The sequence below is a fragment of the Schistocerca serialis genome, chromosome 6, assembly GCF_023864345.2.
Source record: "Schistocerca serialis cubense isolate TAMUIC-IGC-003099 chromosome 6, iqSchSeri2.2, whole genome shotgun sequence".
NCBI lineage: Eukaryota > Metazoa > Arthropoda > Insecta > Orthoptera > Acrididae > Schistocerca > Schistocerca serialis.
The window spans coordinates 135,919,527-135,937,968 of record NC_064643.1 but is presented as its reverse complement, the minus strand read 5'-3'; the positions used below and the strand labels follow the sequence as shown (position 1 = coordinate 135,937,968).

The 18,442-nt window shown below is 43.9% G+C and overlaps 1 protein-coding gene and 1 non-coding gene across 2 annotated transcripts in view; both read right to left on the bottom strand.

Moving 5' to 3' along the window:
• LOC126485103 (breast cancer anti-estrogen resistance protein 3 homolog) overlaps nucleotides 1-18,442 on the bottom strand; it is a 1,126,433-nt gene that overhangs the window by 785,868 nt on the left and 322,123 nt on the right. The window lies entirely within an intron of this gene.
• Trnat-ugu (transfer RNA threonine (anticodon UGU)) lies at nucleotides 216-290 on the bottom strand. The gene has a single exon. It is a non-coding gene; the product is annotated as a tRNA-Thr (tRNA).

Here is an 18,442-nt window from a genome sequence, read left to right as displayed (position 1 = left end):
CTTTAGCAGACATCGGACCAGTGCCTGCATTCATATTCTTGAGTGCCCGCAGCTCCTGCAAGGCTAATGGCGCAGAACTGCCGTTGTTATAAAAGAGCTTCACCAGCAGCGCGCATCCTTCATGGAGACAGTTACGATGCGAAATTAGAATTATATTTATACCGTCAATTGCTGACGGGCGTTGATATAGATCAACGGGGACGGGTGAAAATGTGTGTCCCGACCGGGACTCGAACCCGGGATCTCCTGCTTACATGGCAGACGCTCTATCCATCTGAGCCACCGAGGGCACAGGGGATAGTGCGACTGCAGGGACTATTTCGCGCACGCCTCCCGCGAGATCCACATTCTCACCTTGTATGTCCACACACTACATTCGTAGTTTCCCACCCCAACACACTCATTACTCGTGAAAGACACTATTACCAAGTCCCATAATAGTTCAGGGAATATGTGTGCATCCGCACAGTAGAAGAAGGTCATGGCCGGTACTGCCAGAACTATAATATAGATATCCATATAAGTACGAGGTGCATTCAAGTTCTAAGGCCTCTGATTTTTTTCTCCAGACTGGAAAGAGATAGAAACATACGCATTGTTTTAAAATGAGGCCGCGTTCATTGTCAATACGTCCCAGAGATGGCAGCACCGTACGGCAGATGGAATTTTACCGCCAACGGCGAGAATGAGAACTCTTTTAAATACTTAAAATGGCGACGTTTTCCTTACTTGAACAGCGTGCAATCATTCGTTTTCTGAATTTGCGTGGTGTGAAACCAATTGAAATTCATCGACAGTTGATGGAGACATGTGGTGATGGAGTTATGGATGTGTCGAAAGTGCGTTCGTGGGTGCGACAGTTTAATGAAGGCAGAACATCGTGTGACAACAAACCGAAACAACCTCGGGCTCGCACAAGTTGGTCTGACGACATGATCGAGAAAGTGGAGAGAATTGTTTTGGGGGATCGCCGAATGACTGTTGAACAGATCGCCTCCAGAGTTGGCATTTCTGTGGGTTCTGTGCACACAATCCTGCATGACGACCTGAAAATGCGAAAAGTGTCATCCAGGTGGGTGCCACGAATGCTGACAGATGACCACATGGCTGCCCGTGTAGCATGTTGCCAAGCAATGTTGACGTGCAACCACAGCATGAATGGGACTTTCTTTTCGTCGGTTGTGACAATGGATGAGACGTGGATGCCATTTTTCAATCCAGAAACAAAGCGCCAGTTAGCTCAATGGAAGCACACAGATTCACCGCCACCAAAAAAATTTCGGGTAACCGTCAGTGCTGAAAAACTGATGGCGTCCATGTTCTGTGACAGCGAGGGCGTAATCCTTACCCATTGCGTTCCAAAGGGCACTATGGTAACAGGTGCATCCTATGAAAATGTTGTGAAGAACAAATTCCTTCCGGCACTGCAACAAAAACGTCCGGGAAGGGCTGCGCATGTGCTGTTTCAGCAAGGAAACGCACTCGCACATCGAGCTAACGTTACGCAACAGTTTCTTCGTGATAACTTTGAAGTGATTCCTCATGCTCCCTACTCACCTGACCTGGCTGCTAGTGACTTTTGGCTTTTTCCAACAATGAAAGACACTCTCCGTGGCCGCACATTCACCAGCCGTGCTGCTATTGCCTCAGCGATTTTCCAGTGGTCAAAACAGACTCCTAAAGATGCCTTCGCCGGTGCCATGGAATCATGGCGTCAGCGTTGTGAAAAATGTGTACGTCTGCAGGGCGATTACGTCGAGAAGTAACGCCAGTTTCATCGATTTCGGGTGAGTAGTCAATTAGAAAAAAAATCGGAGGCCTTAGAACTTGAATGCACCTCGTATATAGTTACGATGTGCGTCTTGGACGCGAACTCAGAAGGAGCCCTGTACCCCACGTCTGTTGGTATGCGTATTCTGACGCTTACAGCGCCATCTCTTGGTCAAATTTTCTATTTTTTTCCTATGCCCTTTCCCCCTGCGTCAATAACATGCTGTTCAAATTTGACATCATTCTGAGCAGTGGTTCCCTATCTACAGCGTTTTGAAACTGAAATTTTAATTATGGACACCCTACGTATTTATTCACAGACAACCAGCGTCGGTCAGGCGACCTTCTTTAAGTCACGTATTAATACTGTTAATACTACATCTCTGTTTATGCCACGACTTTGGCCAGACAGAACGGTTAACACTATAATAAACTGTCGATTTCGGCATTGGCGACTGGTGAATAGTCTATAAGATAATAGACCTACGTGTATGCGACAGATTCTGCAACTGAAAACAGTTATGTATTTGATATCAAGTTATCTTCCTCGAACTTGATAGTGTTAGGCCACGAGTTGAAGGCAGTCGATTGGTCGAAACTTGATGTCTGTCCACAGATATAAATTAAAATAGATTTTGATGATCCCAAGATGAAGTTGTTTATACACACTGAATCTGCGCAGCTCTGTCTACGGAACATGTGTTGCTTAACAGTTCGTCAACATCGAGATCATTTAGCAGCAGCCTTAGGCCAGTTCGACAATGACGACTGAGCAAGATAAGTTATTGCTAACTGAAGGAAGTTTTGTTATCTTTACTGGTTACCACAGCAGGAATTACGGTGTGGACTATACAGACAGCCCCTCTTGACAATAATTCGTACCTTAGTAATACGAACATTAAATGAGCCGCAAATATCCAGAGCAACATCATTACGTTACCATCATCTTTCGGTCGCCTCGGCAACGACTATAAAATATTCAAATATAAGTACATAATAATTAACAGCTTTCGGTAATGATTTTTTAAAACTTGATAGCAGCTTAATTTGAAGATGTAGCGTTACAATCATTCCTCACCCTTGTGCAACCTGGCACCGAGTTCAGTTTTTAAGCCATTCGGCGCAGATGGCATGCAAAACACTAATCCTCCTCCGCTCCCATTTCACCTGTCCCCGGTTAGAGGTATGCGCGGATAGCAGAAATGAGATCCGCAACTGCACCATATATGCAGCTCATTTAATCTACCCTCATACTCATAAATTAAGGATAATTGCAGAGTGTGGTGCCACACAACGTGGCACTACACAAAACTGGCGCTAATAGCATAGGCACATAGGGAACACACACGACACAGAACTGTAAGTCCACGGTACTGGTGAACACATGTGCTACAAAACGCCACTGTTTCCTGCGCATGTAACCCGACATCAATATGGGATATGATCACCATCCACACGTACACAGGCCGCACAACGGGTTGGCATACTCTGGATCAGGTGGTCGAGCAGGTGAGAGTGCCTGTGAGATCCTGAAGTGTCCTAGGGGTTTGAAGGCGTCGACCGAGAGCATCCCAGACGTGCTCGAAGGGATTCAGAGCTGGAGAACAGGCACGCCACTCCATTCTCCTCATAATATTACTACAGAAGTTGGACCATTATGGAGTAAGGGGAGTAGCTTACAATTGGTTCGCCTCTTACTTTAAGAACAGAAAGCAGAAGGCAATTCTCCGCAATATTGAGAGTGGTAATGATGTTCAGTCCCAATGGGGCACTGTTAAATGGGGCGTTCCCCAAGGGTCGGTGCTGGGGCCACTGCTGTTTCTTATTTATATAAATGATATGCCTTCTAGTATTACAGGTGGTTCAAAAATATTTCTGTTTGCTGATGACACCAGCTTGGTAGTGAAGGATCTTGTGTGTAATATTGAAACATCATCAAATAATGTAGTTCATGAAATAAGTTCGTGGCTTGTGGAAAATAATTTGATGCTAAATCACAGTAAGACTCAGTTTTTACAGTTTCTAACTCACAATTCAACAAGAATTGATATTTTAATCAGACAGAATGGGCATGTTATAAGCGAGACGGAACGGTTCAAGTTCCTAGGCGTACGGATAGATAGTAAGCTGTTGTGGAAAGCCCATGTTCAGGATCTTGTTCAGAAACTAAATGCCGCTTTATTTACCATTAGAACAGTATCTGAAATAAGTAACATTTCAACACGAAAAGTAGTCTACTTCGCATATTTTCATACGCTTATGTCATATGGTATTATTTTTTGGGGTAATTCTTCAGATTCAAAAAGGGTATTTTTGGCTCAAAAACGGGCTCTTCGAGGTATGTGTGGAGTAAGTTCGAAAACCTCTTGTCGACCCCTATTCAATAGTCTGGGAATTTTGACATTGCCCTCACAGTATATATTTTCTTTAATGTCGTTTGTTGTTAGCAATATTAGCTTATTCCCAAGAGTTAGCAACTTTCACTCAGTTAAAACTAGACAGAAATCAAATCTGCATGTGGAATGCACTTCCTTGACTTTTGTGCAGAAAGGAGTGCAGTATTCTGCTGCATCCATTTTCAATAAGCTACCATAAGAACTCAAAAATCTTAGCAGTATCCCAAACGCTTTTAAGTCCAAACTGAAGAGTTTCCTCAAGGCTCACTCCTTCTACTCTGTCGAGGAGCTCCTGGAAGAGCTAAAAAATTAAGCAAATTCCAGTGTTACATTCTTGATTTTCTTTATTTAAACTAACAACGTGTCGCCTGAATATGTTTCTTATATTTCATTTTATCTGTTTCTACAATCTACAACTGAATATGTTTCTTATATTTCATTTGATCTGTTTCTACAATCGTGTTGTAATTTCATGTACTGACTCGCTCCATGACCATGGAGACTTCTCCTTAATGTGGTCCCACGGAACAATAAATAAATAAATATCTTCGTTTCAAGGTACTCCTCCACGATGGCAGCTCGGTGGGGCCGTGCGTTATCATCCATCAGGAGGAAGGTGGGACCCACTGCACCCCTGAAAGGTTGATATACTGGTACACAATGACGTCCCGATACATCTGACCTGTTACAGTTTCTCTGTCAAAGACATGCACAGGTGTACGTGCACCAATCATAATCCCACCCATCAAATCACGACCTCCATACCAGTCCGTTTCAAGGACATTAACGGGTTGGTATCTGGTTCCTGGTTCACGCCAGATGAAAACCCGGCGAGAATCACTGTTCAGATTATACCTGGACTCATCTGTCAACATAACCTTGGACCATTGTTCCAATGACCATCTACTGTGTTCTTCACACCAGGCGTTACGGGCTCTCCTGTGACCAGGGGTCAGTGGAATGCACCTTGCAGGTCTCTGGACGAATAAACCGTGTCTGTTCAGTCGTCTGTCGACTGTGTGTCTGGAGACAACTGTTCCAGTGGCTGCGGTAAGGTCCCGAGTATGGCTACTTGCAGTACTCCGTGGCCGTCTGCGGGCACTGATGTGAGATATCGGTCTCCCTGTGGTGTTTTACACTGTGGAAGTCCCGTACTGTAGCGCCTTGAGACGTTTCCTGTCTGCTGGAATCGTTGCCATAATCTTGAGATCACACTTTGTGGCACACGGAGGGCCCGTGCTACGACCTGCTGTGTTTGACCAGCCTCCAGTCGCCCTAGTTTTCTACCCCTCATAACGTCATCAATGTGTGTTCTTTGAGCTATTTTCAACATATAGTCACCATTAGCACGTCTGCATACTTACTCGCTGCACCGTACTGTGACATGCACCAACAGCTCTGCATGTCTGGACTGCTACCAGCGCCACCGTGCAACGACCGCAGGTCAAATATACCGCATGGGCATACCCCGAGGTAATTTAAATCCGCAAACCGCCCACCAGAGCGTTGTTTCACCGTGTATCATCATTATCCTTAATTTATGAGCATGAGTGTACATCGACAACGGCGTCCGTAGGTCGTTTAACCGCAGACAGTACGCCGGAACTTTGACTGCATACCCCCTCGCGAAAAGTTTTATTGGATGAGGTCAGATCTCTTAATTTACGCGTACATTCCATAGACTGAAAACGTAAAGGCCAATGATGACCATAGTTTAACACGACAAAGCGTGCGATCCTCTTGAAACGTTCCGTAAGTTACGTCTTTCTGTCGTAATTATTGAAACAGGTTTTGTGAATTTACCTGCAGAACGTTCTCACAACACTGTAAAGTGAAACGTCATGTTACAAGTTGTCTTCACATACTGCAACTATTTAGCTGATTTATTTAATGTATGTTAATTCACCACACCGTTAAAACTCGTTAAGTTTCTTCACTTGTCAACGTAATAAGCATTGTTCTTGTACTTGTAAATGTATTTACGAGTTGTACACTTACCAAACATTTTTTCTTACGTATATGATACACAAACAGGAGTCAGACCGTGAAGCAAAGATTTCAGTGGAAAGAATATTCTGTAAGAGCGTTCAGGTACATTTGTAGTAGCTTTCCGTAAATGGGTAAGCGACCTGTTATACTCCAAACGAAGCAGGAATGAACCGGAAGTCTGCTGACACTATGGAAAAAGGACACGTGCAATTGTTCGGAAAAGCGGGAGAAAGAGCTTTACTTCCCATCTACCCTCCCCAGGACACTGTACATTGAAGTCAATATAGCAACATTCTATCACAAATGGGTAATAATTGTTATTATTATCATCATCCATCGAATGTAATGCAAATAGAAGAAAATGGTAACCCCGACACAGTTTTTTAACTTTAAACCACAAAACCACCAACTGTGAACATACGCAGACATAGCCTAATAAGGTATCGCGAAGAGAATCACTTCCTCTGTGCCAACCAGCGTGTATCCCGCACTTTCCACAGACGATGTAGTTGTGTATAACGAAGTACTGTGTGAAAATGTTCCACAAATATTCAGCTAATGTCCATAATATTTAAACATGGTGCAAAGACGTTAAGCTAGCTTTAACTGTTCAGAAATGTAAAATTGAGTCCTACAGAAAACGAAAAAATCGAAGTCTCCTACGACAACGATATAAATCAGATATCAGTCAGAATTAAGATCTGTCAACTCGTAGAAATAGCTAGGTGTTACACTATGTAGGGATATGGAATGGAATGATCACGTAGACTCAGCTGTGGGTAAAAGGAGTTCATTGGTAGAATACTATGAAAATGCAATCAATCTACAAAGGAGTTTGTTTACAAGACACTCGTCCGACCTACCCCAGAATATTAGTCAAGAGTGTAGGACCAGCGCGAAATAGAACTGAAAGGAAGTATTCGATGTATGTGAAGAAGGGCAGCCAGCCCGAATGGTCATAGATTTTTGTGAGCAAAGAGCATACTTGAAAAAGTGATCTCGCACACACTTGAAGGTGATCCAAATCGTCCCTCGACTGCGCAATTACAATGTTCCAAGAACCTGGTTTTATTGAGGAATGTAGGAATATTGTACAACCACATACATAACGCACCCATAGGAATCGGGAAGACAAGATTAAACTAAGTACAGCGCGCGCAGGGGCGTTTACACATTCTTCAAGCGTTCCATACGTGAGTGGAACGGGAAGAAGCCATACTAACTGGCACACGTACTGCAACCTCAGGCTTCCCGACGAAACTGTACCAGCAGAGAGACGAAGTGGAGTACGTAAAGGTAATCCTGGATCCGAAACTACCATGGACCCCCACATAAATAATGGGGTTACTGTGGTGTCACTGCCAGACGCCACACTTGCTAGGTGGTAGCCTTTAAATCGGCCGCGGTCCGGTGGTATACGTCGGACCCGCGTGTCGCCACTGTCAGTGATTGCAGACCGAGCGCCGCCACACGGCAGGTCTAGAGAGACGTCCTAGCACTCGCCCCAGTTGTACAGCCGACTTTGCAAGGAAAGGTTCACTGACAACTACGCTCTCATTTGCCGAGACGATAGTTGGCATAGCCTTCAGCTACGTCATTTGCTACGACCTAGCAAGGCGCCATTACCAGTTTATATTGAGATTGTTATTAATGTATCAACAAGAGCGATGTTCTCCAATTATGGATTAAAGTTAAGTATTCCAGAAGCTATGTACTATTTTTGGCTACTACAATTACTTTACCTTGTTCCAGACCTCACGCCAGTCTACGTGAGGTTAAACGCGTGCATTTCGGCCTCCTCTAGCAACACGGTGTTGGCTCTTCTGTCAACACAGCAGTTACAGTAAAAGTAAAGAAAAGTAGAGCAGAAGGTGGTTGCTAACAAGGGAACCTCCCCATCGCAGCCCCTCAGATCTAGTTATAAGTTGGCACAGTGGATAGGCCTTGATAAACTGAACACAGATCAATTGAGAAAAAAGGAAGAAGTTGTGTGGAACTGTGAAAAAATAAGCACAATATACAAACTGAGTAGTCCACGGGTCGCATAGGCAACATCATGGACAAAGTCATATCAGGAGCGTCGTGGTCCCGTGGTAGCGTGAGCAGCTGCTGAACGACCTCTCGTACAGCAGCTGCTCACGCTACCACGGGACCACGACGCTCCTGAGATGACTTTGTCCATGATGTTGCCTATGCGACCCATGGACTACTCAGTTTGTATATTGTGCTTATTTTTTGACAGTTCCACACAACTTCTTCCTGCTTTCTCAATTGATCTGTGTTCAGTTTATCAAGGCCTATCCACTGTGCCAACTTATAACTAAATCTGAGGGGGGTGCGATGGGGAGGTTACCTTGTAAGAAGCTTGACGAGATGCAGAGACTAGCCTGCTGAGCTATAACAGGCGCAATTAACAGCACTCTCACTGCTGGTATGGAGGCGATGCTGGACACGCACCCACTGCACCTTTGGGTTCCAGTGGATGCAGCGACAGGGGCGTACAAGCTAAAAACTGGAAATAACTGGATAGCTCTAGAATATCCAGAATCTTGCACTAATATAATGAGTGTGCTAAATATGGGAATGGTCTGGGAAATGCCGGCTGGTGATACAGTAGCTTCCACCTTCTGCAATAAACCTTACAGTGTAAGAACTGGAAGAAGGGAGCAGTGAAGAACGAACCACGACACCATTCAAGAGACACAGTATGGTTTGCACACAAGTCGAAGACAGATGACGGCGCTGGGGCCGCGATATACGGGTGCAGCCTGGACTACAGAGAGCAATATATCGAGGGAAGATGGCCACAGTATTCTAGGCGGAAGTAAATGTACGGGGAGGAGAATTTGCGTACGCGCTATAAGGACTGTAGCGTCTACATTTACTTACACAGCCAAGCAATCTGAAAATCTCTACCAGCTCCAGCAACGAAATCAAAGATGGTCGCAGAATATCACGAAGCCCTTGGGAGACGAAAGTTAAATCTGCTGTGGATCCCTGGTCACTCAGGAATTAATGGCAATGGACTATACTGTGTTAATCATAAGTACTAACCTGATGTGAACATTGCCCAATGTATTCTTCCGCGTTTGTTGAATCCCATTGGATTTCGTTTCACGTGAGCGGAAGCCAAGCTGTGCCCAGCAAAGTCAAGTACGATCGTAAGGATATGTTTTATGCTGTTACACGCACATAGGCTGAGCGATAATGCGGGACAACAGCTTTACGGTGCATTTAACTTCGACAGCACTGGCCAGACAGCTGGTGCAACTAACTTGCAATGACGTGAGCAATTGCAGTTCAGACGTCAAATGAGACGAACAAAGAAACTATATAGCTTCGAATGTCACCTAATTTTGAAAGGGAATTAAATAATATCCGGCAAAACACCACTGTCGCAAGCTTCTTAGGTGACCAGACGGAAAGCATAAAATGCTCTCGTTCTCACCTAACATAGTATAATTACAAACAAGAGTGATGAAAATTCCTAAATTAAACACAAAAATGGCTCTCAGCACTATGGGACTTAACATCTGAGGTCATCAGTCCCCACGACTTAGAACTACTTAAACGTAACTAACCTAAGGACATCACACACATCCATACGCAGGTAGGATTCGAACCGTAGCAGCAGCGCGGTTCCAGACTGAAGCGCCTAGAACCGCTCGGCCACAACGGCCGGCTAAATTAAACACAGGGTAATTTTTCAGAGTGAGCTATGTGTGACGCAAAAGCATACTGCAGGGATTACGCCGTATTCTTGAATACTGAAGCCACTAATTACAGACAGCTGCCTGGTAAACTTTTAGCTGTTTCCTTATACGAATACGAGAAATACATTCAGTTCTGGGACTGTCATCTGTTACGCTGATAACGAGTCGATCAACAACAGAATACACGAAGCCATCAAGGCACCGCATTTTGGTTTGGCTGGTATGGGTGGTTGATTGTTTGGGGAAGGAGACCAGACAGCGTGGTCATCGTTCTCATCGGATTAGGGAAGGGTGGGGAAGGAAGTCGGCCGTGCCCTTTCAGAGGAACCATCCCGGCATTTGCCTGGAGTGATTTAGGGAAATCACGGAAAACCTCAATCAGGATAGCCAGACGCGGGATTGAACCGTCGTCCTCCCGAATGCGAGTCCAGTGTCTAACCACTGCGCCACCTCGCTCGGTGCACCGCATTTTCTCCTCTTCTTTTATGAATTGCCGTTCTATTCCCCCCTCCACCAGTGTTTGACAGTGACATGTGAAAAAGCTGCATGCGTTAGTTCCGGTACATCTGACAGCTCAACCGTCTTGTTATTTCTCGCGATAATAACTCGGCTCCAGATCAGTTCTGTTGGGTTCACATTGTAACTGTACAGTGGCGAACGTAAAAATGCATCATTTGTGTGGGGTGCTCCTTGAAAGTGGCTGTTTTTCATGTTTCTACGACACCTACTGTATCACTCTGGTTCGTGTGAAACTGCAACTGTGCTATAAAACAATGGATACAGTCCAAAGATGAGTATTTGGTTTTTCATGTTCGTCCTAAAAAATTAAATTGTTACGTTTTCTTAATTTAAGCAACCTTCATTAGCAATCTTCCATAAAACATCGATAATTAAGAATTTATATTTGAAATGAAAACAGGAATTCCGAGCGCAGTTTGTAAATAGAAACAAGAAAACGTGCATCATTCATAAAAAATGATGATGAATTTTAGAAATACGAGATATAAGTATTTCAAATTGAACGAAGAAAGGGATAAGCAAGGCGAGACTTGAACCAGCGTTCCATGAATTTCAGCCGATTACTCAGCTACTACACTATTGATTCCGCCATACATCCAGCGTGTATTTTTATATCAACTGTATCAAATACACTCCCTGGGAAAAATTCAAAGTCGATTTTTCTGTAAATTCACGAAAAACAATAAGTACAACCAATTTCTTGGCCCTGTGTAACCGTGTTCCACATGCATGTTTTACTTGAGAGCAGGAAGCAGTCTCAGCCATTTTCATACCGCGTATTAACAGCGCGACAATCAGGGCACAACAGTACAGAGACTGTACACGATTTTTGAAATAAAAACAACATAGCTAAAGCGTGATTAAGAAAAACTTTGATTGCTGTTAATACATTAGAATATTACTTAGTAACAAGATATCTAATACATGAGTGGGACTACTTCAAAGAGCGTAACAACACCTGTGTTTGTTTACATCAGGTTTATTCTTACGACGAACTGATACAGCTGACAGACTGGCCAAGACAGGTGTGACGACTACATTTGTTGGACAGGAACGCCGGCCGAAGTGGCCGTGCGGTTAAAGGCGCTGCAGTCTGGAACCGCAAGACCGCTACGGTCGCAGGTTCGAATCCTGCCTCGGGCATGGATGTTTGTGATGTCCTTAGGTTAGTTAGGTTTAACTAGTTCTAAGTTCTAGGGGACTAATGACCTCAGCAGTTGAGTCCCATAGTGCTCAGAGCCATTTGAACCATTTGGACAGGAACCTCTTCTAACAATGACCAAGGCGATGGTAAAATCAAAAGTACTTAGCTCGATTAGGGGGCAGCACATAGAATATTGGACTATGACCCAAAAACGAAAAAATTACAAGCCAATGGCGCCAAAGCCATGTTTCAAAAGAAGTTCCGTAATCCTGGACTTGAACAGGAGACAAACTAAATTCGTGGTGGCGTTAATGACAGACCATGGAAATTTTATGAAACACCTACACGCGATAGGTGTAGCGAAAGAAGCCCCTGCGTGTAGACTATGTGGTGAAAGAGATTAAACCATACAGCATCTTCCAGTGTGAAGCATTAGAGATAAGAAGAGACAGAATAGTCGAGTCATGAAGTAGCGACGAATCCGTGCCTATTACATAAGGAACCAGTGAAGGTACCGGTTGGCTTTACCAGAATAACTCAATTTCGGTGTAGGCATAGTGGGCTAAGGGTACTCTTGTTTTTGAGTGAATTTTCTAATTTTCAGAGAACTGAAGGGTGACGTATTTCACTGTTGTAAACCATTCAACAGCCAAGATCGCATAATTTTTTTTTGTTAATTTAAGGCAACCGGATTCAAAAGACTACGTCGTCATCTTCAGGTCTTAAAATCGTTTGTTATAAAACACGTTCATTTCACGCTGACCTCAAACCCCTCCACTCGACGTCTTGTGCGTGAGGTCAGCGTAAGATGAACATGTTTCATAACAAGAGATTTTAAGACCTGAAGATGACGGCATAGTCTGCTAACTCTTCTTTTTTGTCCCCCTGCGCAAATTAATAATAATAATAAAAAAATCTCTGCAATATACAGGGTGATTCAAAAAGAATACCACAACTTTAGGAATTTAAAACTCTGCAACGACAAAAGGCAGAGCTAAGCACTATCTGTCGGCGAATTAAGGGAGCTATAAAGTTTCATTTAGTTGTACATTTGTTCGCTTGAGGCGCTGTTGACTAGGCGTCAGCATCAGTTGATGCTAAGATGGCGACCGTTCAGCAGAAAGCTTTTTGTGTTATTGAGTACGGCAGAAGTGAATCGACGACAGTTGTTCAGCGTGCATTTCGAACGAAGTATGGTGTTAAACCTCCTGATAGGTGGTGTATTAAACGTTGGTATAAACAGTTTACGTCAACTACCCGAGGCGATGGATCGGCCGCCAGGCAGCCCGTGACAGAGCACTTCATCACTGGCCTCCAAGAAGCCCTCATCTTACCCCCTGCGATTTTTTCTTATGGGGGTATGTTAAGGATATGGTGTTTCGGCCACCTCTCCCAGCCACCATTGATGATTTGAAACGAGAAATAACAGCAGCTATCCAAACTGTTACGCCTGATATGCTACAGAGAGTGTGGAACGAGTTGGAGTATCGGGTTGATATTGCTCGAGTGTCTGGAGGGGGCCATATTGAACATCTCTGAACTTGTTTTTGAGTGAAAAAAAACCTTTTTAAATACTCTTTGTAATGATGTATAACAGAAGGTTGTATTATGTTTCTTTCATTAAATACACATTTTTAAAGTTGTGGTATTCTTTTTGAATCACCCTGTACAGTATTTCTCGGTGGTTTTCAGACTACTATCCGCAAGGTAGTTATTATTGCCGATAATCCACATCTTAAAGATCTCGTAGCACTAGCCTCAGCAAACACTCGCGGCCAACGATATGAACAAAACAAGCAAGGTGCGGCAAGAGAAACGTAGCGGCCTTGCAGCGCTGCCCTAGCCGCCAGCTACAGCTATTACGTAGCTGGCTGGCTGCGACGGCTCGGCTCACCTGCGCAGCAGCAGGAGCGGCAGCTGTTGCCCATGGCTGGCGCGACCTTGCCTCGGCTTGCGGCGGACGCATCGCCCCGCCGTGCTCTACTGCCTGGCACCGCTAGGCGCCGGCCGCTCTCAATTCGCTCGCGCCGAGTAAATCCAGGAATTCGCAAGCCGTAAAAGCTTTACGGCGCCATTGTGCCCGCTGGCCGGCGCGGGCCTCTCATATGCGCCTCTTCTCTGTCTCTGTCTCTCTCTTTCTCTCTCTCTCCCCCTCTCCCTCGTCCGGCAGACCCAGTAACAACCGCTGCCACTGCGCAGCGGTGCGACTGCAAGCCCCGAGCTTTCACCGGATAAAAATCGCGACACGTGCGCCCGGCTGCCTAACCTTGGACGTGCTGCGGCTATCGCCGCATTCCTCGAAGCCAGCAGGAATTTCACTGGAAGCGTGCCCGGTTGTAGCTGTCCGAGTCGCATCGCAGGAACCGTGCGTCATCCCAGGGCTTGTAGCCCCACGTGACTCATCCGCGTGTTTGGCTGTGGTTTCTCTTGTGCACCAGCCAACGATCACAATGATATCAGTCCTGTGATGGGGAGATGACGCTGCTTGCAACCTCTACTGACACCGTCCAGCTCCGGTCACCACGTGTGGCGTAGTCGTGTAGCAGACTGCTAATGGATTTGTTTATAAATAACTTCCTTCTACCAGTCACGATTTTGATTGATTTGTGTTTTGCACGACGCATTTCGGGAAATGATTGCCATTTTCAAGTGTGTATTTCTTTGCATTGTGCCATTTTTTCATAAAGTTTTCGATTTGCGAAGTTCTGCTTCATTTTGTTGACTTTACTCCAACTTCCAAAAAACGCGCAATATTAAATTACTTACGGACTTTTATATGTAGTTAGTGGCGAAATTTGGAAGAACTTGTACTTACACTTTTCTCGTCGTCCATTTGTGCAGAGTCTCACACATGTTAAACATCGTTCAGTGTACAGCGCACATCGAGAATAGCTTACATAAACAAATAGTTAAAAAGATGTTTTTAGCTGTTATTGAAAGAGAAAATGTTACAGGCCTTCCAGAGATATACTTCTGTACAGAAGGTGTTTACCTAAGCTAAATCTATGAAAATTTATATTTGGTTTTCTTCTGGCTTTCTGTTAGAAATAAAATATACACATATCACTGTTTTTGGATCTTCAACCTCTAAGGGAGTGGAAATGAGGGAAAGGATTTTATATGAAAATATTTTGCGACAGCATTTTTAAAGTTAAATCTTTTAATATTGGTCCTTGGCTTCCCAGTTACAGATGAAAAAATACATGTTTCATTGATTTTGGAAATTCAACCTCCAAGGGGGTGAAATACGACCACACTGATCCATTGACCCATCACTGCTCAGCACAAAAAAAGAACAGAAATTTGAAGGGTGTTTTTTTTTTTGGGAGGGAGAGAGAGAGTGTGGATCTAATACTGTAGGCATCGTTTAAGAAGGAACTGTCCGAAATTCCACAATTCCACTCCTGAGGGTGTGAAATAGGCAATGAAAGACTTTTTGCAAGTATGTCGCTGTTAAGGTAATTTGGATGCTAGAGCTACAAAAACTTGTATTTGGTTTCTCAGTCAGAAAATAGAAAACACAAGTTTCAGCGTTTTTGCAAATTCAACGACTAAGGGGGTAAAACAGCGGCTGAAAGTTTTTTTTCAAAATAAATAATTACTAAAGAACTATTAAAGGATTGTTAAGGCTACATCTGTGACAATTGGTAATTGAATCATGGGTTAGGAATAATAAAAATGTGTTTCTGGAAATTGAACCCTTACAGGAGTGCAATAGGGTATGAACATTTTTAAGAAAACATTTCGTTACATTAAAGTTGTTTTAAAGCTAAATTTATGGTTCAAATGGCTCTGAGCACTATGCGACTCAACTTCTGAGGTCATCAGTCACCTACAACTTAGAACTAATAAAACCTAACTAACCTAAGGACATCACACACATCCATGCCTGAGGCAGGATTCGAACCTGCGACCGTAGCGGTCGCCTCTAAATTTATGAAAATTGGTATTTCACTTCTCAGTCGGATATAAAGAAATATTTATTAGGGGATGGAAGTTGCAATGGAAATATCTCCACAAGAAAACAAAACGCATGGTTTACAAAAACTTAGGACTCCAGCTACCAGAATCGCATTTTGCTCCATCCGGAAAACACCGTGCTTAAATGGCCTTAGAAGATGTTGCAATTTGTGAACAACATAAAAGTTCGATTAAATAAATACAAAAAATCTCTGCATCTCTTACAGAGTAGACTATGTGTCGGCAACGGCTTTCACGCTCTTGCTTTCCTTCATCCATGACAAACTCAACGCTGCACCGTACAAACTCTCATGACAGTCATCTGCTGGAGACAGATGGACACTGAACACTTCACAACAGGTCGGTAGAAGGCATTATTAAATCATATCCACCAGGTCCTTACTATGAGCAGTGGTGCAGGATTCCTTCATCTGTCTCCCTAGGTTCATTCCCTGAATATGGGACTGTTTATTTGTTTATGTATACAGGGTGATTCAAAAGTAACTGCACACACTTCGTGTGTTGTATAGCTAGAGAAGGCCGAAATGCACGCGTTAAACTCAAGCAGGCTGGCGTGAGGTCTGAAACAGGATACGGAATGAATGCTATAAAGAAAAGTACGTAGCTGCTGGAATACTTAACTTTAATCCATCATTTGTATACATCGTTCTTGATTAGACATGCTTCATACGATAACTATCAATTGCTAAGGCGCCTTGCTAGGTCGTAGCCATTGACTTAGCTGAAGGCTATTCTAACTATCTTCTCTGCAAATAAACGAGGCTTCGTCAGTATTGCATCGCTAGCTAAGTCGTCCGTACAACTGGGGCGAGTGCTAGAACGTCTCTCTAGACCTGCCGTGTGGCGGCGCTCGGTCTGCAATTACTGACAGTAGCGACATGCGGGTCCGTCGTATACTACCGGACCGCGGCCGATTTAAAAGCTACCACCTAGCAAGTGTGGTGTCTGGCGGTGACACCACATCGTGGTTGTTCAAAATGGTTCAAATGGCTCTGAGCACTATGGGACTTAACATCTATGGTCATCAGTCCCCTAGAATTTAGAACTACTTAAACCTAACTAACCTAAGGACAGCACATAACAGCCAGCCATCACGAGGCAGAGAAAATCCCTGACCCCGCCGGGAATCGAACCCGGGAACCCGGGCGTGGGAAGCGAGAACGCGGGCACTTCGTGGTTGTAATTTATAGCTTAAAATAACAGTAAAATGTTAAATAAGGCTTCGCCTCAGAATGCTTCATTTCCAATTTATGATGCATAATGTCATTTGTTATAGGCATTACGTCATGCGTCAATGCAGAATTTAGGCGTGCCGTGTTCGCCTGCGTAGCGACTGATATCGCTTTGTCTCGGCGCCCCTGCACATTTCAGTCGAGAAGCAAGGGAGTATCTCAAAGTTGCTTATCCCGATAAGCGGACAGATCCTGCAGGAAAAGTTGCTTGGTCCGCCGGATCTCCAGATCTTAACCCCTGGACTTCTACCTTCGGGGTCGTCTCAAGGAGCTCATGTATGGTGTTGCAACTGAGAATGTAACACAACTAACAGCAACGAAATGATAACAGCTGTGCAGAATGAGATGAACAGTGCCTGTAACATAGCGAGAGCCGAAAGAATTCGAACACGTCAGTGTCTTCGTCTACGTGACCATCATTTTGAACATGCCCTGGGGTAAAAGTAGAGTGCAGAGTTGGTTTTCGGATCCCGTCGTGTCGTTGTCTTCAGAGGATAATTAATTTTGTGTTGTTTGTGATCCCTACTCTACTGCATAACTCTGAAATGCGTGTGCGTCCCAAGCAATATTGCTTCGTGATCCGAAATAACACAAGCACTGCAATATGGTATTTACCCGCCAACGCCGGGCAAGCAACTTACAAGTAAAATTTATCCCCTGTACGGGAATATACATAATGGGTGTACGAGTACAGGTTGTAGACACGTGGTTGGCGACATCTGGAAGTTTGGGTTGAGTCGCGCTCGGATAGCCAAATGGTTAGACGACCGCCCGCGATAAGCGGGAAATCCGGGTTCGAATCCCGGTCGGGCACAGATACCCGTTGTCGTTATTCCATTATACAGCTGATGGTTGTCCATATTCGCAACAGCGAATACAATGCACGTATTTAATAACGGCTGTAGTCCCCTCAGTGCCTGTTCCTTTGGACATGCACGCATATCTGAAGGAACATTGCATCGTAATTCGAAATAACACAGGCTTTCCAGTATCGGACTCTAAAATAAACAAATTTCAGACAAAACTTTATTTAGCGCTTTGTTCTTATTCTAATGCATAAATTACACCCACAAAGTATCTACATTTACTTTTGAATCACTCTGTATATTTATGTGAGAAAGTCTTGACGGTCTAAACATATACCAGCATACCTTTTTATTCAGGAAAGTCTTGATCATATTTAGTGGGTGTATGACAGTTAACAGTTGAATCTAGTGCTTCTTGTGGTTTAAATATTTGATTCGCAATGTACGCTATTAGACTTAGGAGGCGTTCTGTTTCCGTACCTGTAGGGTGTCGGAGTGTTTTTGCTCTTACTTTGTCTTGGTGTGTGACACAAGTTTATGTGTATAGCCACATGCAGCGTTCTTCACTGCAACATCTCGTAATAATTTTTCTTGCCGTTTATAACATATTACTTTAATGCAATATTATGACAGAAAGTGATACTGTTGCGACTTGGCAAGACAGCCAAGTCACAATGAGAGGAAGCCGAAAGGCACGCGTTAAGCTCACGCAGATGGGCGTGAGGTCTGGAACAGTTAAAGGAATTAATAGTAGCAAATAAAGTACGTAGTTGATGTAATACTTGACTTCAATCCACAATTGTAGAACATCTCTCTTGACGATACATGTTATAACCACAATATAAAATAATATCCAATGCTATGGCGCCTTGCTAGGTCGTAGCAAATGACG